The sequence below is a fragment of the Diadema antillarum genome, unplaced genomic scaffold (assembly GCF_040938485.1).
Source record: "Diadema antillarum isolate AM-2024a unplaced genomic scaffold, OU_Dant_1.0 scf00000071, whole genome shotgun sequence".
Taxonomy (NCBI): domain Eukaryota; kingdom Metazoa; phylum Echinodermata; class Echinoidea; order Diadematoida; family Diadematidae; genus Diadema; species Diadema antillarum.
The window spans coordinates 8,684,169-8,706,831 of record NW_027270960.1 but is presented as its reverse complement, the minus strand read 5'-3'; the positions used below and the strand labels follow the sequence as shown (position 1 = coordinate 8,706,831).

General features: G+C 39.9%; 1 pseudogene; it reads left to right on the top strand.

Annotated features, from left to right (window-relative positions):
* Positions 1 to 22,663, top strand: part of LOC139717033 (uncharacterized) — a 350,657-nt pseudogene that overhangs the window by 318,327 nt on the left and 9,667 nt on the right.

The window sequence follows — 22,663 nt, the reverse complement described above, 5'->3', positions numbered from 1 at the left end:
GAAACTTGGAACAGTGAATATGGGGACTGAGAATCAGTATCCTATATGGTTTTCAGCAATGCAGCTCCTTCATTTCTGGAAATAATGAAGCTTTGCATAAATTGTTAGTTTCTAGCATATTTGAGACAACAAGAACGTTTTGAGGCATATGCAGACAAAGTGTAAGGGAGAAAGGTACAGAGAAAGACAAGGGAGGTAAAACACTAATGTGATATGGACTGGCCTTGAGGGAGATACAACTTTTATTGCCTGAAATAGAATTGTATTGTCTGAGTTGAAGATGAGGGCAGTACAATTCTAGTGAGGGCAATTAATGTCATATCCCTCGAAAGAAGCCAGTCCATGTCATTATTATTACCCCTTTCAGGCATCTTGAGCAGTAGCATAGATTATAACAATGTAAACTTTTTACAACTTTTCAATAGCAAATTTTCACTCGGCTCCAGGTTGAGCTCTACACCACTGCAACCATATCATGCTTGCACACATGCACAGCACAGCCATGCAGCGCGTAATGACCAACTCACGCAGTGGCACGATCGTCTTCTATTTTCATGTGTTAACGTATGAAAATTTTCCCTCTGTCACAAACTCAAACATGCAGCATGCGTTACAGCCATGTGCGCACAGTCACACATACGCTTACGCACAGAAGGCAGTTGCAGGGATCGTCCTCAATTCTTACGTGTTAACGTATGGGAATTTGCCCTGTGTCGCGAAACCATTCCACGAGAAATTCTCATCAACAGCAGAATTTCATCACCTAGTACTGAAGTGCCCAGATGCTACACTCCCCTCATTTTTAACACATAAATTCCGTAGTCATTTTAGAAGAGGGGGATATAAGAAATTTACCCTCTTTTCCCTGCTGGCACGTAAAACGAAGGGAATGCAACTTTTTAGAATCACAGCTCAGATGTCTGATACGGGCAATAATACATTTTAGTTTAAATGGTAGATGATGAAAGGGAGCTTAGAATACAGAGAGAAGAATGAGGGGAAGTTGACATAGCAAGAGGTCAGGGATATCAGCCTATTGGATGAGATAAACTGAACAGTGGGCACAATACAGCTACACTACTTCTCCAGGTCTAGCTGCCAGGCTATGCCTACACTGATTTTCAGCTGATTGTATTCTACATTTAATTACCCTGATACACCATTGTGAGTGAGGCTTAGCTTTGTCCTGTGGATGGACGTCAAAGCCACCAATGCCCAATTGCGCTCACATAATATTGAGATGCCACCTCGGAACCCTCCCCTTTTACACCACCTAATTTGTAGTTTCCCAAAGGCAGTGACCTTCTGGCTCTAAAACAAGCCATGGAAAGGCTTTCCTTCATTGTCATTACTCGTGTAGCATGCATATTTCATGAACTTGTCATACAGCGTGAGGGGGATCAAGATTGTCTTTAACAAAATAAGTTTCCCTCTCCCTCGACCGGCCGGCTGTTATATGACATTGGAAGTGCAAGGGGAAGCCATGTGGCACCAGTGGGTGTGTATGGAAGATGGTGAATCATTTCTCGGACCTTGTCAATCTATCATAGTGCTGCTAACCATTCAATTATTCAGAGCACAAAGCTCACGAGGGTGAGATTGAAATTGCATGCATATGTTTGGCTATCAGCTCTGGTATAGGAAGACAGAGTAGAAGGGAATTGAGGAGGAGGAGGAGGAGGGGGGGGGGGGAGATGGGGGAGGAGGAGATGGGAGGACTCTAAAGACATTGGGGGTCATTCCCTGCCAAGGTGGTGTTTAATGATCCAGAGATTAGGATGCAAAATGGAAGAGCTCTTGTGATTGACCCTCATCACTTGTTTGTGGCAAGTTAAGCTGCATTTATCATCTTTCCCATGTTTGAAACACATTTCAATACCCAGTATCAAAACGTGTTTGCAAAGGCCTTTCAGATCGTTCCTTGAGTTGTTGGTTGCGTCCATCAACTCAATCGCAAGTGGAAAGGAAGGCAGCTCCATTGCACTGTTTGACCCGAGGAACTGAGGTCATATAGTTGGCAAGGGTAGATCCAAGCTATAAACGCCTTTCAGAACGACATTGCGTTTATCACCTCTGCCGAAACGCTTTTCTGGCTCAAATGCATTTGAGATCACACTTTTTTTTAACCATTCAAAATTGCATTTCTAACCCCAAAATCCAAACAACTTTGCGTTATATCCCTGAACGAAGTCATTCGGAAACTTTAATTCTATGCCAGAAGTGAGTTGATGTGCTTTTTGTCTATCAATCAGCCACTTACAGCAATGCCATCAGATTAGCTTATCTGGCTAGATCAAAACTTTTTGACATGTATGTATCAAGTATTTTCAGATGGCAACGATTGTGAAAGAGATAAAAACAGATGTTGCAGTAGATTTGAAATTACAAGTATTATCAGTATTTGACAAACAGCCCATCACTTGGTTGTCCATTAAATAAAACATGTTTAACCTGTTGAAGACTAGTCCCGAGCATTATCAGGCAGGTGTCTATGGGAAATGTGTGCTAGATAGCAAAATCAGCCTGTCCTCAACAGGTTACTAGTCATGTTGTCAATCTAGTGTATGCATGCACTTCAATGCCAGAAGATGAAATAAAGAAACTTGCATAGTTTTATGTATGTCGTTCATTCGATATCCTCACAAGCAAATACTAATGTATACTCCCATTATCAGCTATGGGGAGTGACTGTACTATCAGAATTGATTTACAGTGTATGTTACCAATTAATTTTTATTATGATTGTGAGAAGGAACACTGATTTAAAGGTAAAAGGCTGCCAAGCAAAAAAATAAACAAATAAATAAAATTGTCACCAAACTTAAAGGGATCATATAGTTTTGGTTGAGACCTAACTTCAGGTTTCCGATATTTTTTGGTGAGAAAATGAGAAACCTCTTGTGAATATGAAAGAATATGTAATTCCAAGAGGAATTCAATGTTTATTTGATGAAAATTGGTTTTGAAATGGCTGAGACATCCAAAACAGAGTGATCCTGATAAAAGGTGGGACCTTATATTAGGATCACTTTGTTTTACTTTGTTTTTGGATATCTCAGTTATTCCAAAACCAATTTTCATCAAATCAATTTTGAATTCCTCTCAGAATGGTATGCTTTGTACTATTTCATAAGAGGCTTCTTGGTATCTTGGAAAAAGTTAAAAGTCCAATCCTCATCTCTACCAATACGATACTATCCCTTTGAACAAACTTCGTTATCAAAGTGGCTGTATGGCAACTTATCAATTTAACAAAGTTTTATGTGTCTGAAAAACAAAAAAGTTGCAACTGGAACTGGAGAGTAATATGTCAAATCATGGAAGATGATATTTGGATGCAAATAATTCTCCTCAAGACTGTGACTCACCCAATAGGATTATCATGGATCGATGATGACCTCCAAACTTCTATCCTTTGAGCTTTGCTCATATTCAGCGAATTTTATCAACAATCTAAACAGCCTGGTAACTTCAAAATTACAAGGTCATGATTGAGCACTTGGGATGAAGGTAACTTAGTTTTAAACCCAGTTTCCTGAATATGTTTTTCTTCCATCCCAGGGGAATTAGGCTGGTGCATGGTAGGTCTGAATAAAAGGAAATCTCGATGCTCATCTGTCGGGATGAGCGTTTATCGCATGATTTTGACTGAAGAAGTCACAGATTTTTAAATTTTGTGTGTTTTTTTTTATACAATGTGTGACACTATGGATATGCCTGTATCGTTAGAGTTGACTCCGTGTGAAAACTGTTGAGAGAGAGAGGATTATATCATTTTGCTCACAAGGGCAGAGGTTGTCGTGGTGGTGGTGTTGATGATGATGGTCTCATGATCATCATGCTTTAAGTTTTGAGTAGAACATTGTCGACTGAGAACCAGATGGGCCCCTTACATTATGAGGAGATGATGATGGTGATGATGATGATGTTGATGATGATGGTAATGGTTGTGGTGATGACGACGATGATGATGATGATGATGATGGTGGTGGTGGTGGTGGTGGTGTGGTGATGATGATGGTCTCATCATCATGCATGCTTGAAGTTTTGAGTGGAACATTGTCGACTGAGAACCAGATGGCCTCTTACATTATGAGGAGATGATGATGATGATGATGTTGATAATGATGATGGTGATGGTTGTGGTGATGACGACGATGATGATGGTGGTGGTGGTGGTGGTGATGATGATGATGATAATGAAGATGATGGAGATGATGATGATGGCAATGATAACAGTGATGATGATGGTAGTGTTGGTGATGATAATGAAGATGATGATGGTGATGATGATGAATTTATGATGAAGATTATGTTGTTGATGATGATGCTGATGACAATAATGATTAATCAGTAAAAACATGAAGGATGAGCTTGTTGGCCAGACCTACAGATGTGCAGATTACATAAATGTTGTGTGATAGTCCGCTGGCAGTTTTGCCTGGGACAGTCGTTCAACTTGGAAGTGAATGATACTTATTGATGCCAAGATTTTATAAACATGTCAGAAATTCTCAGGCATTGGAATGATATTGCTTTTTGTATTAAATATGCATGTGAGAGTAAATACTTGTTGTGTCAAGACCATCTAGTTTGAAAAAGTCATATGCGTTGGTAATATATGTATCTTGCTGTTAATGATATTTCTGAGAGAAGCAAATTGTCCATCATGAGTGTATCATAATGTTTAATTAAGCATGAGTAACGACAGACTGATCCATGGAAATTCCTTTACCTTTTCTGTAACCAAGTGGGGAAATTTCACAAAAGAGGGTCACTTTATTCAGAGAATTTAATGTTATCGTTAAGAGGGTTTTAGAGTATCATTTGAATGTGATAAGTTTACCTCTTCATATTTATGAAAGCTAATTACCATGTGTGATGTACAATTGTAAGAACAGAGATGCTATTCCTGATGCACTAGTGTTGTTAGACTGCTGACCAATATGGAGTAATGTTTGGGGGCCCCTTTGCTTTTTGGCTTGTCAAAAGGCGCATAAAATATTCAAATGCATTCCGCTGGCCGACAGGTTCGCAGTTTGTGTGGGGTCAGAGGGGTGAACTTGAATGACAGCAGGGAGTTTTGGGGCCGCGCATGGCGACGCGTCCCATCAAACACAGGAGGCAGAAGCTCCTATCCCGTTTCAGATGCAGTAACATTGAAGTGGCCCACTCCATTCCCTTTCACCTAAAATCAAAGTGTGCCTTCCATTTCCCTCTCATCAATAAATCTCATTTTGCCCCCCTCCTCCTCCTCCTCTTAGATTTGCTAATCTCTCCAACCCCCTGTCAATTACTCCCCTCTCCAAACCGTCTCGCTGTCCGGGGGAAAAAAACAGAAAGGAGTTGGAATCGTAAATTGAAAGAAATGAAAATCCTTGAACTTCCCTCTCCACGGAAGAGGGTCCTTGACATACATGTTTGTGTGTTGCACCAAACAGATACGCCTCAGCCGGGCTTTGATACCCAGCTCCAGAGGGAGACATTAGCTCAAGTAATACATTATTTGCGGTAATGAGTATTTCACTTGAGTGTGCCTCTCTCCGCAGCCACAAAGTTGCAGCCATTATGGGGGTCCGGCTCTCACCAGATTAGATTGGAATGAATCGAGAAACTTTATTGGATGGGGGAGTAAGGGCAGGGGGCATAGGTCACATACACTAATCAACCTGTCTCTTATAAGGTATATGGTTCAATATAGCTATTGATTCACAATGTCATGCCACCTTACTGCTAATAATCTGTCACAAATATCAGTGTGGTGCAAAGTGGTTGCAAAGACATCGCTTTCTGATGTAATCATCAGTAATGTCTCAGATCGATGTACACCTGTTCATCAGAACATTTCCTTGGCACGATATCCAGAGCTCCAATGTTGTGATATTGAATGCACGTCTAAATCACATACATGTTATTTTTCTACATGAAGTATTGTAGATCCAGCTTGGAAAGGACAGGTGTATACCCTCCTCATTCTATTTTGGTCATCAAGCTTTTCAGAGTTAAACAATGCTTTCTCGTGGGACTGTGTTGTGTCTCTCGAGCCATGTTTAATATATTTTGATAGTGTATCTCCAAGCCTTTGGTTTGAAGTCGTCATGACCCTCACTCATTTTTTTTTTTTCTGTAACATGTTTGTGCTTCTTAGCATTATGGCAAACTTATTCTGTGCCAAACAAAATGCAACAGTGCCCTTTCCTGTTGGATCCATGTATTATGGATGTTGCAGAATTTATCTTCGTTTCAGAAATCAAAGCTTTTTAAATATGTGTCTTGGCTCGGACATTAATCATCTCTCTGCAAGTGTATTTATGGCTGTGCATTTTTCATATTTTGCCAACACTGCTGCATGACAGGAATAATTCAGTTTCCGGTACGTAAATATGCATCGGACCCGACAAGTGGGTGTGTGAATAAGTGGAAAATCAAATTGGTGCATGACAAATGGAACAGGCATCTAAAATAGATGGCAAATATCCCCCTACTACAACTCACTGTCAAATCCCTGGAAGGTAAGAGTAGGATTATCCCCTGATTAAGGTCCATAGATCCTACCAGATCAAGGTATCAACTCCCTCAATCCATGTGTAGAGAGTGAAAAGGATGTCAAAGTTCATGAGCAGGACAATTTCGTAACGGAATTTTAAGCCTGTGGTTGTTGTTGATATCGTCCTTGAAGTGTGTATGTGTTCGCAGTGTTTAGTATCTGAATGAAGGTTATTGATGTCAAGTTCCTGCATTAAGAATAGTATTCTCCTAAGGCCAGGTTCCTCAAGGACAGAGTTAAACCTCCTAGGCTGCCAACTACTCACATTGTTTACTGGCTGCCCATGAAAAATAATGCCTCTGTTTTGTGATCACGTGTGAAACTGTATTAAAGAGAAAGAAAATCCACACAGAAGCAATCAACTTATTCCTGACCTTGAGAGTAGAGTGTCTCCAATGTCAGTATAAGCAGAGAGTTTGAAGAATTTGATCTTCGAGGAAAGTGTGAAGCCAGTGACTGTTAATGTACAAATTAGTGTCGAATGTTATGTAAGAGACACTGCGGTCACATTGACCAAGGCAGTGCCGAACTCTTTTTTTTTCCCCCTCACACTGCTGTATGTTTATGTGGTCAAAGTTTATATTTGAAGTTATCTTAATGAGGTAGCAATGGTGAATATAGACTCAGCAGTATATTAGTAACTGATTGATGGAGTCTGTAGCAAAATTAGGCAGATAAGAAGAAAGATATATTGTGAATATACAGGATGGGCCTACCTTTAAAGGGATGATATAGTATTGAGGGAGATGAGGATTGGGCTTTTAATTTTTTGCAAGATACCAAGAAACCACTTATGAAATAGTGCAGAGCATACCATTGTAGGAGGAATTCAAAGTTAATTTCATGAAAATCAGTATTGGAATGGCTAAGCATCATCCACTTGCTGGTCACAGTACTGGTGTTGAACTCAATACTGAAGAGGCAAGAAAAAACATTGTTTCTGGACTTCGTATGAAGGAATAAAACTCCCTTAGTCATAGACCCCATTTACATTGAGTGAAAAGGCTGGGCTCATCCCAGCCTTCCTTTCACTGTAAACGTTCAAAAGGCCAAGTGCGATACCAAAAACGGCCGCGCATTTCTTTTGGCCTTGCCTTTTCCCACTGTAAACGCAAACTGGGCCAAATGCGGTACCAAATTGCAACTGGCGCGCTCCCAAATAATCATTTGTTTACAAGCAGAGTGCCACTACGACAAAATATTGAAAGGTTTGAATTAAAAGCCCGGGCCGAGCCCGCCACTGTTAACACACAGAACTGCAGGGCTGAGTTCTGCAATTGAGGCTGGGCTCGGCCCAGCCCTGCACTGTAAACGGGGTCTTAGTTGATGTATGCTCACCTGTTCTTTGCACATGTATTTAGCAGTCTTGAAGATTTCTTAAAATATAGAAATTAGAGTAGGGAGATTCTGCAAAGTGATTTCACAGTCTTATCAACATTGCAGCTATGTCGAATTGCTCATATCACACCATGTAAGATTACATAATACATATATACTGGTCACAAGATTGTGTCACTTTTCATTAATTTTCATGAATCTGTTTTTTATCTGTCACTGTATTCATTCCAAGACTCTCTCCGTGTGTGTGGTAAGCTTTGTCCAGTTCTGCTCAAAACGACAAATAGTCTCTTAGTTTTCGCCCTGATTTTACAACATTCTTCACTGACAAGCAAAGTCTGCATGCAATCGAACTCTTTTGAAGAGTATGCTCGGTTCCTCATAGCTGTGCACACGCAACCCCTGCTTGTCAGGCGGTAGACGGGTAGTGAAGAAAATGCGATGAGAAGTCAGTTCACTCGGGAGTGTTTGATGAAATCAAATACAAAGAAGATCCTCGAGCAGGAGGGGCCTAAAACCTCCCTGTGTCATATAAAAAAAATGCTCTTACGAGGTAAACTCCACTGCCCATTACCGAGAGTGATGCAGTCTAGCATTAAGTTATACTCTGTGTTACAGGGATTGCCGGGCCGCTTCATGGAGGCACGGCCACGCTGTTAACCCTGCGTATTTGCCGTAAGACGCTAATCATTTCTCCCCCCATTCTTGTTTGTCCTCTTCTGATTGGCAGGGCTTCTTTAGGCGAAGTCTCAACCAGCATGAATCATACACATGTTCAAACAACGGCCAGTGTGAAATCTCACTCTACACGAGAAACCAATGTCAACTCTGCCGATGGAAGAAATGCCTGGGTGTTGGGATGTCAAAAGACGGTGAGTATCCCAGTATACCTCCATCCAGAGACCAGGCTTGGAGGAAAGATGGGGGGAAATGGAGAGAATGGAAAGGGACGCATTGAATGAGACAGAAATCGTATAGGAGACGGTGACAGGCAGATGAGGAGAACAAAATACAATGGGATTCTATGGAATTGAAACGTAGAGGGTGGCGTTTGGCAATATCTCTTTATTGATCAAGGAACAGAAAAGTGATACCCTATTGATTAGCAACAGTCGCAGTCATAGTTGCTATCCGATCAAAAAACTGAAAACTGATACCCCACAGATAATCAGCAATCACATTCGCCATATTTGCCGAAATTGGGAAAGATACATGATAATGCAGTTTAATGATTCAAGATTTCTTTGTCATCTTACATTGCTCCTCCTACAAATGTAAGACAATATGTATCGCATGCTAGACATCATTGGGTCATCTTTGTGTCCAGTTTTCATGCAGTAGACATAATGACATAAATTATCTTGAGCTCAGGTTTGTCTTAGTGTTACACAAATCACTTTTCAACGAAATACAGTGTATTTTCCATATAATATGTCAGTGTGATTGTAATGATATTTTTGAAAGTGATGATGATTATGAATGCATAAGTGATGATAACCTTGATAATCTTGATGACAGTGATAATGCTATGTATAATATGACATACTACAATAATAAGTAACATAATCATGCAAGTTCCTTTAACTTTGGCAAAATGTTGATGCTTAAGCTGTGTGTAAAAAAGAAAGAAAGAAAGAAGTCATCTGGTTAAAACTCTTTATGGATATTCACTTTAGATGAAATATCAACAACAACAACAAAATCACCAAAATCACATCTACATGTAGAGCTTTCATTCAACCTGCATTGCCAGTTCACCAGTTGAAGCGATACATACCATGTACAACTTCGAAATATACAGTCAAACCTGTCTATGGGGAGACGGAAAAAGTGGCCATTGTAGATAGTGGCCACCATAGACAGGGTCATTAACATGGCTTTTCTCTTGGGGGAATTGTGTTGAGTGGCCGCAAATGGCAGGTGGTCGCTATACACAGGTTTGACTGTAGTTGAAAGATTGAATCATTGTATATGAGCATATAGAATAAAGGGAGAGTAGAGGAAAAAGCTTACGATTTGCAAAGGGCAGACAGAAATCAGTATCACCAATCACGCTAACGTATGTAAAAAAGGAAAATGTGTATTTGTGGTGAGCACATCAGCAGGGAATACAGTGCAATGTAGACTATTTTGAGTATAATTACAGGTATATGAACCAGGTTGTTATAATGCAAAAATTGAAGAGAAAAAAAAATGTATAGAAAAAATGATCGTGATAAATTTAGTGAAAGAGGGAGACAGAAAGAGAGAGAGGGAATTAATGTACTCATTCAGAGATGAAGCTAAATTCTGGTTTATTTGATTGTCAAGGTCAGGAGGGAAAAGTTGAAGGAAGGATATTGGGGCCACAGAGGTCCGAGGTCTGAATAGATACGAATGCACTTTGTTCTTGTGCGCGAGGGTCCGGTCACAAATTTTGACTCTCGTTTACGTTTTGATAACTGCATTGTCAGCTGACCTTGATTGTTGATGAGGGGAGAATGAACAGGCAGGGCTCTTTACGGTGTGTAATGATGAGCTGTATGTCACACCTGCCTATAGACCCTATCACAAGAGTGGCATCCCGTTCACACGGGAGAAACTCAGCACAATACCTTCATCTGGCACCGTGGCCTAGTCTAGGGTTTCAGCCAGTAAATGCAACAGAATTGCAGAGGAAAGGACAAACTGTGTCAAGATTATAGCAAAAAATGCTGTGCATCGATGAAAAAAGGGGATGCCGTGTCACATGATATGATGAAGATTTTTAAAGGACAAGTCCACCTTCATAGACATGTGGATTGAGTGAACGCAGCAATATTGGTAGAACATATCAGTGAGAGTTTGAAGAAAAACGGACAGTCCGTTCAAAAGTTATGAATTTTTAAAGTTTTTGTGCAGTCCTTCCTGGATGAGAAGACTAGTACAGTGTATGATATCACATGTGTACAACAACATAATTAAAATATAAAGAAAAATCAATTTATTTTCACTTTTCTCACATAATAAAAGAACACTTGACTTGCTTCTTTTCAGAAGGCAGGGGGAATAATATTACCTTAACATACGTCGGTGACAAGTCGAGGAAATGTGCACTTTTTTGCAAAAAGTAAAATTTTGTAAAATTCTCTTTATATTTTCCTCATATCATTCTACACATGTGACATCATACACTGTAGTAGTCTTCTCATCCAGCAGTGACTGCGCAGATACTTTAAAATTTCATAACTTTTGAACGGATTGTCCGATTTTCCCCAAACTTTCACTGATGTGTTCTACTAACATTGCTGCAACCACTCAATCCACATGTATATTAAGGTGGACTTTTCCTTTAAAGAAGATCTCGAGCTTCTCACTCTGTGGCATGACACAAATAGATGACATAATATGCAAGTGATTTCAGCATCAATTGAGTATGAGTGACATTTATCTCCGTAAGTGATTGGAGGTGAGGAATGGGCTATGGTGTGAACCGTAGAAAGGGCAGGGCACTAGTAGCACCTTGCGCTAATTAGTTAGGCCCATTAAATTAGGAGTTGTGTCATGGTAGAGTGAAGAAAAAAAGATAGTGTCCAAGGGGGCAAATCAGCAGATGCCTTTTGTCAGTAACCAATCATTTTCAGGAGTGAAGCGTCACAACAGTAATTAAGTTTGGCCCTATTAAGAGAGAGAGAGATGACCATCGAGTAATAACAGATTCTTTCTATGACGGCCATCTGTCTCCCGTTCGTCGCTCATTTTGCGCGAGTCACACTTTGTGGTGGTGCGTGTGGAGGTGTGTCCAAGTTATTGGCTTATTGTTCGGTGTTATTTTAGATGATGGCATCTCTGTCAAAGGGATATTAAAAATTCTATGATTTCTCAGTGTGTGAAGCACTGTACTAATGAGCACACAGAACAGAATCTATTAGAAGCATTCATCACTCACAATGAAAGTCAAGCAGTATTCTAAACTCCTCAAAAAAGTCCTGCAACTCCAATTTGATGTATCATGTTTCTCTTAAAACTACATCATTTCATTCAAATGTGACATCATAAGAATGCCTGATTAATTTTCTTTACAACGACAACTCACTTGTTTACATTATGCATTCCTGGAATGCACAGTATGATTGAGTATGAGGAAAGGTCAAATGTGAAATGTTGCAAAAAGGAGCGAACGTGTTATGTCAAACAGTATAATTCCCATTTGCTTTGTCGTTTCATGGCAGGAATGTGCTTGAAAAGAATGCATTGTGAGATTATTATTAGATTCCAGGCTTCATCCATAAATTACAAACTGCAGTGGTATCTGCAGATTAAAATCAAACATAAAGGTTGACCAAACAGTCATCTGATGTTTAGGAAATGGGCGTTTTTGAAAGTGCTCTCATTTCGGCATTGCTTATTCCAGTGACCTTTTTTTATCAAAACTGTCCATTATCAACAGCAGAATTGTTGCGACTTTTCACTTTTGATCTGTCCCCATACTCAGCTCTTTTGCACATTCCAAGAACACCCAATCATAGCAAGTGAGGTGTCATCTTAAAGATAATTAATTAGGCATTCTTATGATGTCATATTTAATAAGGATAATGACGGGATAAGAGAAATATGATCTATCAAACTTTAATTGCAGAACTTATTTTGAGGGGCTTATTAAGGCTTTCTTTTGTATATCTTAATACTTAAAGAGGAATTTGACATATTAGGAGGATGATAATTAGCATCCCACAATAAGATTTTTATGAGACTGACAAATTAATGAAAATGGATGTTTAACTGGCACCTGGAATCTGATAATATTGCAGTGATACAAAACATGTGTTGGCATTTGATGTGCAGGTCATAGACATGTATCCAATGTAGATACCAGAGTTGATTGTGTCATGTTACTATCAAAATATTCCTTTGCAGAAGATTGTCTAAAATGTATTTACTGCTACACTTGTATGTGGACTGTGTTACAACACAGATGCACATTCAGATTCTCTGGTATTATTTGATATGCAACCTTTTACTTCATAGTTTGCTTGACTTTAAAAATGCATCAAATGAACAAGTAGAGTCCGTACATCAAGATGGTTTTATGGAGAAGATCAGCTTTAATGTGTGTCATCAGAAGTGCAAGAAACCACCAGTGAATAGATAGTGGCAACTGCATGGCCACTAAAGCCTAACGTTTGATTACTTTTCAATCGATTCTAATGGACCAGGGCAGCAAGGTACTTTGACCCAGACCCATTACTATTATATATATATGTGTGTGTGTCTGTGTGGGTGTGTGTTTGTGTGTGTGTTTGTTTGTGTGTGAAGTAGTGCTCCCTCAGAGTAAGACCTGATGATGTCATCAGAAGGCCTGTTCATACACATCCGAAATTCATGATTTCTGAAAACCAATTTTTAACAAAGCAGTGTGAAAACCTTTCATTATTTTGTGTAGACACAAACTAAAATTGTTAATTATTGCCGTCAATCAAAAAATCAGTCCAGATTGATTTTCTCTTTTTTTTGGGGGGGGGGGTGGAGGGGGGACTCTCACGATAATTTGCCCTGTGTGACATGTGTGAACAGCACTTGAAGACCATCAATTTTGTTTTGAAATACCATAATGCAACTGGCCATCTGGAAAGTCCACAAACTGGGGTGCCCAGGATCATGCTCCGGTCATTGTTTAGGCATGTGTAGTCTAGAGATTCAAAGCACTTCATTTGCATCAGAATAATTTTTGGTTTTTGGTTGTTGATTTTTTTTTTTTTTTTTTTTGGGGGGGGGGGAGGGCTGCTGTGTGAATGATGGTAACTAAAATCAATTTTCACATTGTGACAAAGAAAAATAATGACTCCCGTGTGTGAATGTGGCTGTTGGACCAGGAGTGACACCTTTATCTCACATTCAACAGAGAGTTTTAGGAAGCTTCACAGCTAATCTACATATGTGGCAAGCAGATAGATACTTAAAAGGTAATATGTGACCCGCTACAACAAAATGATCCTGAAGTTGGGCAAGGTCGATTATTTGAAAATCGCATGATATAATTCCCTAATCTTTCTGCTTTAAATTGATATATAACACATTTTATAAAAATAATCGGCTGCGGTGATATCGATGTTTAAAAGAGAGCATGTTGAGACGTCTGGAAAATCACTGTTTCGAGAAAAGCCCCCTAAAAGTCTTCCTTTCGACGCAATCGCGATCAAGGGACACGCAAGTCAGTTTTCACCTCTGGACAATAGAAGGTAAGCCCTAGCAACCCCCGAAGAGTTCATTCAAGCACATCAGCGTTGGCGGTCTCCTCACCAACCAATCAGTGACCAGCATGTGAGAAGCGGCTGAGCATCGCCCACACGCACCAGTCGACTGGGCAGTGTGCGAGCTTCACGCTTCGGTTAGCAGCAAGCAGCAAACTGACCAATGAGATCACTCTGGTCGTTGTTAGGGGCGGAACCTATCTGTGGCGCTCAATCCAAATTTTCGAACCAGTTTCTGCTTCGTTGAAATGCCAAAAAACATGGCTCAGAAAAACGCCATTTTGTGGTCTTTCCTTTGATCATTTTGCTTCAAACTTTTGACAGAATATGATAGAAGACATGTTAGACTCCAATAATATATCAAAATCAGAAAATCGTAAGTTTTGACCAATTTTAATGCTCTGACTTCAAACTCGATTTTCACGGCTTCGACCGTGCGCGACTTTAGGACCTTTTTGTTGTAGCGGGTCACATATACATGTACCTACATTGGGGCCAGAGGTTGTACTGTAACTCCTGAGTTTGCTTTGACATCAGTCAAAAAAAAAAAAAGATAAATATGAAAGGCATTCATTCTCACGTCATCACAAGCTGGAAAGATAATGCCTGTAGTGAAGAAGAATTACTTGAGATAATGTGTAATAAAAAATGTGATTTGATTGTGCAGGAAATATTTGCTTGAAATACAGGTTTCCATATTTGATGATAGAGCAACAAGTTAATATCACTCTGTAATATGTTTTAGTTGTGTTTTGATCAACCCGATCCATGGGTACAAGAATGCCCCCCCCCCCCCCACCCCCAGTTTAGCTCCAGGAACTGTTTCCCTACATACCTGATTGGGCAAGTGGGTATGATTAGCTGCATTCACACACAGGAGTTGATGGTTTTTGCTTCTCAACCGAGGAAAATATATATATCGTCGGTCTTATGCCAAAAGGGCCTTAAACCACTTCCACTGTTATGCCAAAAGGCCCTTAAAGGGGATGGCTAGTAACTGATCAGTGGGAATCAGTGGGAATGCTGGGGGATGATTGTTCCAATCCTTGTGGGATTCATTTAAGAGTACATTATATATCTATTGTTGTGTGAAAATTATTTGCTTCAGAATGGTCTCATATTCAAGTAATGTGCACTTTTATGTTTCCAGGTTAGCATGCCTGTACAGTGACGGGGCAATCGTTAACGACCTGTTAACATTAACTTGAATATGAGACCATTCTGAAGCAAATAATTTTCACACAACAATAGATATATAATGTACTCTTAAATGAATCCCACAAGGATTGGAACAATCATCCCCCAGCATTCCCACTGATTCCCACTGATCAGTTACTAGCTATCCCCTTTAACGCTATATACTTTGTACACTGTAAGTGCCCTTTTGGCATAACAGGGGAAGTTCTTTAAGGCCCTTTTGGCATAAGGCCGACGATATATGATATAAAATACCTATAGCATAACCTTGGAAACAGGCTCTTCCCCTACCCAGAATGAAGATGTCATTCCCTTTGAGCATAGAATGTATCATCTTCAGTCGCATACAATCTGCATACATCAAGGTATTGTTTACGATTGGGAGCAGTGATTTTAAAAATGTTTGAGTTATCACATTTGATGCATATGTGTAGGTCAGTTGTATCATAAGATTGTTCACATTTTGTAAATATTTAACAATACTGAACATTGATTATACGGACTATTAAACATTTCTACATTGGTTGTTTCTATCCTTAACTCACAATTTAGAACTATTTTTAAGCACTAATGCTGGGTCTTTGTTTCAGCTGCAAATGGTAAACAATGTTGCTGAATGGCTACTTCCATTTTGGTAGAGAAATTGAGGAGAAACCTTAAGTTAAAGGGGAATTAATCCCCAAAATACATGTTGATTGAGTGGATGGAGCAATATTAGTAGAACACATCAGTAAAAGTCTGAAGAAAATCGGACAATCCGTTCAAAAGTTATGAACTTTTTAAGTTTTGGTAACGAGACTGCTGGATCAGAAGTCTACTTAGGATTGTGACATCACATATGGACTACCATAAAAAGAAAATATAAAGAAAATTAAACATTTTTTCACTATTGTAGCATAATGAAAGAGCAGTAGACTTACCTCTTTCAGAAAGCAGGGGGAATAATATTACCCTTGATATATGTCAGTAACAAGTTCAGGGAATGTGTACTTTTCATATGAAATTACATTTTGTGGAATTTTCTTTATACTTTCTGTATATCATCATAGTCCATATCTGATGTCATGATCTGTAGTAGTCTTCTGATCCAGTGGTCTCATTAAATTTCAAAAATTCATAACTTTTCAACAGATTGTCAGATATTCCTCAAACTTTCACTGATGTGTTCTACTAATATTGCTGCATTCACTCAATCCACATGTATGTTTGGGGTTAATTCCCCTTTAATGTAGGAATGTAAAATCAAGTGGGCAAAGACCCTGTAGGAGATGGACCTGTCTTTCTTGTCCCATCACAATATGCACTCAATGTGATGGGATATGAACCTAAACCACATAACAAGGCCTCTGCAGAGTAAAGTCTCTGTCGTGGGCTGATGTACTTCAACAATTTGGACAGTTTATCTTGACAAGGGTGCAGCATCTAGAAAATGTGCCCAGCAGTCCTTGAGGAGACATAGATATTTTCACTGGTCATGTTCTTTATTCTTTGGTCATAGGGAGGGAGAAGTAAATTGACATTTACTGTGATGAAGACAGATTTATACAGCCATGAACTTGCTGGCATGGGGAGGGGATATATATGAAGATTTAGAAGTTAGGAGATGGCTGAGGCTGTGGAAGTATTGTTTGTAGTTTCCTGTGAGGTATATGTGTCACCCCCTTTGCTGGTGCTTTCAAGGATCAGGCCTATTTGTTTTCCTACTGAATAATAGATTTGATTTTCAGCACCAATCACTTGCCTCTTTCCTGTACTTCCTGTGGTCTGGAAGAGGTCAGTGTGGAGTATGTCAGGGAAATGTGTTGGAGAGCAGGTGCGTTTGGGATTTTATACATCCACACCATGATAGGGACCCCTGTATTCTTTGTTTCATTAAGACGGGTTTGTTGAAACAGCTTTACTGCGAGGCTGCTCTGGCATATTAATGCAATACTGGACATTTGTGGTTGTATGTCACTAGTACAGCATTGCAACAAATTAATGTAGAAGTCAGAGATTTAGTCTGTTCTCTGTACAGTAGTAGCACTGTTTGATATCAACATATGCCTAACTGTTACAAATGAGACCCTGCTGATCACACTCCAGTGTCCGTAATGAAGCAGCTTCAGGCTTTGGTTGTTACTTTGTGAGTATTGCCCTAGCGAGTGATGTCACACCATATTAAGCCTGAATATTACAGCAGAGGTTGGGTGAACTCACCACACATGCTCAATAGAAGCTTTGGCTAGCTGTTTCAAGATTTGAATGAGATTTTTGTTGGTTCCAGCGCATTTTGAAGTGGTTCCTTACTGTATCTCGCAAAAAGTTGAAAGCTGAATCATCACCTCAACCAAAACTGTACCATCCCTTTAAATATGATTCTTTTTTTTTTCTCCATATTTGTAATTAACAAATATATCAATTTGAGCAGAAGGTGTACATGTCATTCTGTCAATTTAGTGTACACCAGGGACATCGAGAGGAAAAAAAATGAAAATTTTGTTGAAACAAATTTATTACACATCATAGAAATTAATGGGTCAAAGTTCTGGCACTTTTGCTTTACATTCTAGGAAGCTGCAGAAGACAGGTTGTATGCTTGATGTCATCTCAGGTCGTCCAAGAGCGTGCTTCTACCTCCAAGCTGTCGGCATGAACTAGGCTTTTGCTGCACTTTACTCCTTAAATATTTGATGCGGTGCTCTAAATGAAAACCATTATAGAGTGTTCAGCACCAATAATGCATTGAATTAGCCTATAATCCCTTCCGCTTTTATTTTTTGCAACTTGCGTCCAAGAATTTGTGGCAAAGATAGTTGTATCTCACCAGAGAGCTTGGTACAAGAAATATTGTTCCCCCAATAAAAGAAGAAAAAAATAGATTACGAGACAAAATAAAAAGTGGCTGATATAGAGGGTTGAAAGCTCACTGTCTGGAGCTTTTTATCGATAAATGAGTTGGAAGTCATCTCAAGCATATCTGTGTGGCTATTATATTTGATGCGTGCAGACGCTGTCCTCAGACATTTTTGTACGTCAGAATTTAAGATTAATTACGACGACAAAGCCTCATTTCAGACTTGTTTGATAGCATTTTATGAGTCTGCCAAGTACTGTACGGACTAATTCGACTTGGAAGTATGCTGGGTTTTTCTCTTGTAGCTCCGATGCACCTCTTAACCAAGCACCCAAAATGCATCATAAGTTTGTGTTTCATGACCATATCATGATATGAATATAAGAATCATTGTGATGAGCACAAACAGAGAATTAGATCTGAAGGCAAATTATTGATGAAGCTTTGTTGAGAATCTACACTTTTGTAGCTTTCGAACTCTTTGGCAATGGTATCTCTGGTGCAGTGGTAGAATCCTCTATGTACAGTACAGTTGCAGGGCTATGTGAAGCTGAGCTCTATATTTTTGTTATTATAAGAGCAGAAATGATATGTAGGGCCGAATGTCACTTGTGTCTGTACGGCAGATGGCGTTGCCATGAGAACAGCACAGTCCATCCTCTTGGAATTACCTCCTGGTTTCAGCCTTCTGTTGGCAGCACACTGTTTCGTTCACTTCCTACCGGGTGTTCCCTTCCCGCCCCTCACCCCCGCCGGTCTTTTATGGAAGAAGACAAGTCATGTTGTGCCATGATGACTTCTCCTAGCCAGGACTTAGGGGAAGGGCATTCACCCAAATTGGGGGAACAGAATTCTCATGTCATGATTTGATGTATCGCGCCAAAAGCACTTGGGCTTACTCAATCATACTGCCAATGTTTTCATTGGTGAATGTGAGTTTGTGAGCATTTGTCACACTTGGGTAGACGCGGAGCTGACGCTGCTCCGTCTAATGAGAATGCTGCAGCTTCAGTCTCCCAGCACAGCCCCCCCCCCCCCCCCCCCACCACCACCCCCCTGGACTCCATGATAGTGATTCTGTCATTGGCAACCCCTCATGCTCTGGGACAGTATGATTGATTTGTCCATGTTCAGTCATTGGAAAAATGACACCCGTTGCTAAACACTCTGGAGTAATCTCTTCTCTCTCTCTTTTTTTTTTTTTTTTTTTTGGTCTTTTTGTGGTAAATTTTTGTCGTAATCATATGGTGCATATGAAAAGCATCAAATGGTATGATTTAGTCACTTGCACTTTGAAGGCACTTGTCAGCAGGTGTTTGTAGCCCCTGCATATTACAAACATATTCAAAAGCTTGTCTCTTTTGTCTGTCAACAGTCATAATTATGCAGGTACATATTGAAAGCCACACCTCCCATGCGACATATAAGTGTATATATGTGTTTGTTGTTGTTTTTGTTGTCAGCTAAGTATTTCTGTTAAAGATACGTTAGGTGATTTTATTCATAGAAGATAAGTTCAAACAGCACATGTCACCGTGCATTCTATTTGCTATATCCTCACAATGCTCCCTGATCATTAACCCTTCCTGTGCCTGTGAGTCTCATGTGTACAGACTTCACACACATACCAATTGATAGTAAAGGAATATGGCATGCAAAGGGTTAAAGGCATAATTTACCATTTGCAGATGAAACAACCCAGCAATAATGCTTTTAAATAGTTCTAAAATGTGAGTTAGGGATAGAAACAACCACTGTAAAAATTTGAATCCATATAATCGATGTTTAGTGTTGTTAAATACACAAAATGTGACCAATAGTTATAATATAAATGTTTCCAGACTAAACCGTCTACAGTTATGGTTTATTGAGAAAAACACTTATATTTCTTTATATTTCAGGCTTTCTTGCGAAAACCTTATATGGTAGGATGTTTTGTGATACAACAAACCTGCACATACAAGCTTGTATGCATCAAATGTGACATCTTGAATATTTTTGAAATCACTGCTCCCAAAGGTAAACTGAACCTTTAAGCCAAAGGGGAGAGGGAAAGCTGTAGCATCATTTTGTAAATGGAAACGTGGGTTACTTGCAAGAGCTAAGCATATGAGACCCTTTATTTTACTGATTGTAGACCAGCATAGAACGATATTTTACACACACACACACACACACACACAAAGGTGAAAGCTCCTATCACAGAAAATGCCTGTGTAGAAATTTGGAAAATAGGATGAGTACTTCCTCATAAACAAGAAGGAAAAGAATGAACTTTTTAATGTTATAATATCCTTTTTTGAGTGAGAAGAATGAAAATTTGGGAAGTTTTGCTGCATATTTTTGTGGAGTTTTCTTCCAACTAAATTTAGCTGTAAAGTCATTCGACAGTACTGTCTTCCCAGGCATATGCCCTTGATAGAAAACGGCATTACACATACATTGTCCTGCTCCAGCCTTGTCTATCAGCCTAGATGATAGCATTTGGGTGATGTTTACTCTGTGTATTGGCTCTGGGTTGAAGGAATATGTGGACAGGTAGCTGGATCAAGATTTAGGTGGACCATGACATATTTCATGTGGATGTGGAACTGGTATAGATGACCAAAAGAATATAGGAGTAGAAGGGTGTTACCACCCTCCATACAAGGATTATGGGACTAATGTCTTTCTGCTTCTCAGTCTGTTTCGATATGCTGGGCTGGAATCCTGTTTGTAAATGTATTTAGATTGGTACAGCAGAGAGACAGGAGTACCGGCTTGGAGGATCATAGCAAGGCAAATATGTGATGATTTCACAATTGCACAGTTTGTTTCCTCTGCATTCGTTCTCCGTTGCCATGGCAGCCGAACAGGAGAGGGAGCTGAAGGTGACATTGACAAAGATAGACAGATGATGGACCGGTGCAGACTGATGTACATACGGCCATGATGTAATGCTAAACTTGGTACTACGCCAAGGACCCCCCTGCACGCGCCTCCAGCACCACCCATCACCTTGGCCATGGATCAGCAAACAAAGGATCAATTAGCTGACGAGGGGAAAAACGGGAATGGCACATGGCCTGACCTCCAAACACGCAAAAGCCTGCCCGCGCGAATGGAGTCCACATAACAATTTGGCCGGAAATTGCCTTCCGACATGAAATATGTACCATGAGTGGTATGTTTAATGATAGAGATCCCCCAGCCTTGGAGGGTTCAAGGTACCGCACTGCTGATGGATAACATAGTCTGTGGACAGAGTGGATGGCGGACTACATGAGATGTAGCTTTTTGATACTGGAAAGCAAGAAATGTCTGCATTGAATATCAAAACATGTGTTTATTGCCACAATTTCTCCTGTGCCATTTTGAGCCTCGTTCAGCATCATTATGCCCTCGTCAGCTGAGCTGGTGTTGCATGCATGGAGCCAATGTTTGCAGTACAGTCGTGTATCTCTCAAAGTTTTCATCACAGCACACTACTGGTAGTTTAGTTTCCAACAGCGATGTACAACTAGTAATTGTCGCAACTTTCTGTCGGTTTCGCTCGACCCTTTTGAGCAGATGAGTTCATTTTTCACATCGATATATGCTCATTGTTGTGGCTGCGAATCACACAATATGTTGAGTACATTTGATGAGTCGTGACAGCTCATTAATGTCCAAGTTGAGGGAAGTGTCTTTTCTGCTCTAGAGTCTCAAGCGATAGTCAGGATTCTTGGCTTCCATCACTTCAGGATGGAGAGGAGAAGAGGAAGATGGAGTGGAGATGAAGACAAATAAAAAGGACTGGAAGACAATGAGAGATAAAAGAGAAAGGTCATCTTCCCTCTCGCCCAGCTCTTCATCTTTCTCAGGGTCTGGGCCCGTCTCCCTCTGCATTCAGAAGGGTGCCAGGGGGGCGAGAGCTTTGGTATTTTCATTACTGGTCAATCTGCACTCAATATCTGTCCAATCAGCATGTCCGAGAGAAAATGAAGCATAACTGTCAGCCATCATTTATTTAGGAGAGTGTGTGCCTCGGCTCCCAAAGACAAATTTAGAAATGCGACAGTGCTGGACTGTGCAGTAGTATACAGTATGCCTGTGACAAATTTTGCACGTGGGAAATCTTAAGGGGGAGGGGGGTTATTACTTCAATGGATTTATCTCCCAGAAAGAGGTATCAAATTTTAATACAGGGAGAGGAACTGGTAAATTAAGTTTCTCTGACCAATAATTGTTTGTTACGTGCATCTTTCATGAATTTCAAATCAGGTTGCACACTGCTGTGTTTGGTTTTGTTTTGCTCTGCTTTTTGTTGTTGTACAACTGAAACAGAATAGGATTACCAGTCGAAAGTCACCGGTGATGGAATATCCTTTTCTATTTTATATTTCTGAAGCGAGATATCGAATCAAGATTTTGAAGTGAGATATTGAATAAAGATTCTAAGCAAGAGACATGCATTCATAATATATGTCATTGAAGGAAAAGTTAGAAATACCATAAACTCAGGAGCTCCTAGTTTCTTGATACACAAGGAGCACATGGATATAAAGTAAAACAGAG